The sequence below is a fragment of the Gavialis gangeticus genome, unplaced genomic scaffold, assembly GCF_001723915.1.
Source record: "Gavialis gangeticus isolate Ggan-Ray unplaced genomic scaffold, GavGan_comp1, whole genome shotgun sequence".
In the NCBI taxonomy this organism is placed as follows: domain Eukaryota; kingdom Metazoa; phylum Chordata; order Crocodylia; family Gavialidae; genus Gavialis; species Gavialis gangeticus.
In genome coordinates, this window is record NW_017729032.1 from 46,393,959 (window position 1) to 46,398,344 (window position 4,386).

Consider the following 4,386-nt stretch of genomic DNA (forward strand, 5'->3'; position numbering starts at 1 on the left):
TTGGTGGCTCCACGTCATCCAGTACTCCTGGGATGATGAGCAGTGTCTGCCTTCTGGTACCTGTTCCAGCAGCTCCAGCCCCACCTCTGGCTGTTCCCCCATGGGTGTGCATGCCATGGCACATGTGGTGGGTGGGGGGCTCACCCTGGGGTGACAGCAGCTGTTGGTCCTCTGGTGCTGGTGGCTCCCCCTCTGCCAGGGGCTGTCCGTGGTCAGCAGGGTGAGTGCGTGGTTCTGGTCCTGCTCCTTTGGCTCTTCATCCATGTGGATCTGGGGTGAGTGGTGGGCCTGGAACCAGGTGGTGGTGCTGGGTAGCAGTTGACCTGGGACAGGAGCCAGACCAGGAGCTCCTGCCAGCTGGAGGTGGCAGAGGATCTCCTCCCAGGCCCAGGCAGGGGCCTGCTGTGGGCCAGCAGGCAGCTGCTAGGGGGGTTGCAGGGCTAGGGATGGGGGCAGGGCTAGGGATGAGAGCTGGGCAGCAGTGGGCATGAATACAACTGCCAGGCCCAGGACTGTGTCCAGGACCTGACAGTCATTGTCCATGGCCTGCACAGTCTGGCCTAGGATGGTATTCTGCTCCCACAGGACTTGGACCCACTCCCACTCCAGGGCCAGGAGCTCGGCCCAGACCACCACCTTCTGGGGAATGTCCTCTGTTTGCCACCTGGCCTGGTGGTCCATGTCCTCTACCCACCAGGCCTGGGTGTTTTCCTCCCACTCCTCTGCTGCCACCACCAGCCGCTGGAGGAAGAGAATCTGGTCCTGTGTGCACCTCTGGCACAGCCAGTGCACCTGGAGGACTTGAGCAGTGGGCAGAGGTGACCCTGAGCTAGCATCCCCACCAGCCACTGCAGCCTCTCCCCTGCATCCAGATGCTGGACCTGCAGAGCCATGAGCCTTTTGTGAGAGTGTGCAACATTTCAGAAATAAGATGCTCTGCATCAGGGGCTGTAAGCTGCCCAGCCTCAGATCAGGGGTCAGCTGTGCATAGGTGCCCTGGGACCAGGGTACCCAGAGACCATGGGTGGGCAGGCCCAGGTCCTGGCAGCTGCTGGCCAAGCCCCCCATCCCTGAGTGCTCCTCTGTGGCTAGGAGGCTGCTTGGTGCTGGCTGCAGGCAGCTTGCCTCACCTGCCCTGTTTCCAGGTTGGGACAAGCCAGGCCTCTGGCAGCACCTGCTGCCATGGTTCCAGACCCCATTCTACTCCCTCCCCACCTCCTTCAGGCCACCCACTCTGCTGTGATGCTGACTAGCCCACTGTGCCCAGGCTCAGGGGATGCTGAACTCCCAGACAAGTAGGACAAGGAAATGCTTATGTCCCTGCCCTTCTCGCAGGGGGCCTCACCAGGGAGGGGCTCTGGGGCCATCTGCACCACCTGCTGCACCACCACTGCACCCCAAGTGTGCCTCTGCTGTGTGTGGCCCAGGCAGTGCATAATGAGCTGTTTGCATGGGCTGAGGGGTGCTTGACCTACTATGCCCTGCTGATAATGATCCTCATAGTGCCCTAGGCACACCTGCACTCCTGATTTGGGATTCTGGGCTTTGATGGCACAGGGGACAAGCCTGGGCTACCCTGAAACCTCCACTCTCACCTGGAGGGCTACCTGTGCTACACATTCCTTCCCCCTGCTGTTGAGGAGGACATCACTGCTGGCTTTGACACATTCCTTTGGGTGTAAGAGGCCCATGCCCACCCAGCTGTGGGGGTATAGGCTGCTCAATAAAGTTTTGCACTGTGTCCCACCTCTCTGCATGCTGTGGGGGAGAATCCGGGGCTATGGGAGTGTGGGTGGGCCAGGCAGGAAGAGGGTGTAGGGGTAGGGTCCAAGGCCGGGGCTGGGGCTGGGGTGAGGAGGGCCCTCACCCCAGTGCAGGTCTTACCACATATCTAGGGCTGGCATGGCTGGCATGGCTGGTGGCTAAGTGTGGTCATCCCAGCTGGCAAAGCTGTGCCCAGTGTCCTTGGCATATGGAGCATGGCATGCAGCTGTCCAGCTGGGGCCCCCTTCCCAGTGAGGAGTTGGTGGCTGGCAGTGACATGGCCAGCTGTTCCTCATGTCAGGGCCTTAGGCTGTGCAACTGGTGAGGAAGGTGCTGGCCAGGGCTCTCTGAACTGGTGGTGGAGGCCGCAGCCAGAAAGCTGGGCAGGATGGGATGCTGCATGCCCAAGAGTCCCTCCTCTGGTGATGTGTCACCAGAGGTGCTAGGGCAGGGCAGAAGGTCAGACAGGCTGCCTGTGCTGGTATAAACTGCACAGTTGTTGCCTGGGTCCTGGGCTAACAATATATTGGTCAGCTGCTGTATAAAGTGCATGGTTTTGCGGACGTAGCCGGACCAACGATTGTGGTTAGTCACAGTGACCCACTTCCCTCAAGGCCTTGACCTTTATGTGCAGCTGTGTTCTGGCAATTAAAAAAAATACCCCCCAAAATACAACAAACAGCACATGGACCAAGTTGTTTGCTTGTATTTAAATCTTTCATGACAGATGCTAAGCAATTGCTTGCTGCTTGTATTTCGCAGTAGTGGAAGCTACAGCTGACTTCACTGTCTACCTACACAGAGATCACAGGGTCTCTGTCAAACTCTCCTGTGCCTTTGGGTTCTGTTTGGATTCAAGGAATAGCTGCTGGTTTGGAGGATTCTTGTTCTAGGAAAGAGGAAACATAGTGAGGCTTGTGGGTGTGTGCAGAGCAAGTGATAAAGGGCCAGTGCAGCTCTGGCATAGTTCCAAATAACGATGTACTTGCTACCTATTTTTCAGAGAAGGAAAAGCCCTTGTAACAGGTGGGCATTGTGTGCTTGAGATCCCACTCCAACCCTCCCACCCACTTGTGGAAGAGGATTAAGTAGTTTCTCCTGATTCAGTAAAGCAGGTGGCTCATGGTCCCATCTAAAGGCAGGGAAGGTGGGTGTAGAGAAAGAAAGGACCAAAGAGTGGGCTGTGCAGCATGAATATAGAAATATTTAGAGGAAGCCAAGGCTGAGGAGAGTCTAAGAATGCCGGAGGTAAACTTAGCATTACCCTTTTTGTCAATTTCTTTAATATAGAACAGCATTTGACTCTACAAAGCAACTCCCTCCTGTTAGGTCAGCTACTCCATGAGAGTTAGATAGGCACCTTGCAATCTGCCCTGAAGAAAGAGGTTCAGTACATGTAAGTCTTAATCCACAAAGCAGGATTTGGGAAGTTGCAATTTGGTCTCTGTGGGCGCATCTACACAAGAATAATACTGTGCAGTAGCGTGTCACAGTACGAACAGTGCTAATATGCTACTGCACCTTATTATCAAAAGATGTTGATAACTCAGATTACTGTGCATTTATTTAGTACTTGCTTATTTAAGTACTAAATAAATGTGCAGTAACCACTGTACAGTGACATCTCTTGTAGATGTGTCTTCCCCTTCTCCAGCAGGACATAAGTTCTGCCTTTCATTACCCCCTAGGCAGGTGGAGATGGTAAGGGGAGATGGGCAGATCCAGTGCTCTGTGCACTCTCTGGTTTTAAAATTAAAACTGAAAAGATCAATTCACAGAAGCCATTCATATAAATCATCTTCCATGTATCAATCCAGAAGACTAGATCAGTCAGTAATGCATATTCAGGAGAAATGGCAGGACAAACTTTGACGGGCACCCCAACTGGAAAATAATGCTCCTTCTAACACTTTTCTTTCTTAATTACTTAAGCTAGTTTGCTTATTAAATGTATCAATATACCTCAAATATGCATCTTTAATAAAAAAGAAGGGAAAAACGCTTTGCACCTAAACCCCAAAGTATGTTATCCTTAAAAAAGACCCTGATGCTCTTTTTTGTTAAAAACAGCCCAGATTAGTCCTAAACTTTCCCGTGTCTGAAAACCTTTTCCTTTGACTGTTGCTTCACATAACAGTACCTAGTTAATAATATATTTGCATTTTTTATTTACAATTTCAGCCCTAGCTTTACTTTTAACCCAGGCCCCTAGTTTCACTAAAATCTGTATTCTACCACCTATATTCTACAAACAGGATTTTTTTAAAATTGTCTTGGGCAATACTATTTTCTGTTAGAAAATACAATTCTGTTAAAATTTAAACACTTACTAAATCATATTGATTTCATCCAGATTTTGTTTTGTGGAGAAGCCAAAATAAAAAAGGTGATAACAATGAGGGTTGTGAGAAGCTTTGGGTGGTGATTTGATTCGGAGGAGATTTGGCCTGATTCAGTGGCCGAATCTCTGAATCCAGATTGAATCAGGGGACCAATTAAAAGGTCTGAATCAATTCAAAGCTCTGTGAATCTTTGGAAAAGATTTGGAGAGCTTTGGTGGTTCGAGCAGTCCCTGGAGCAGGGAGCTACAGCCAGACTCCAAGCTGGTAAGTACTAGGGGTG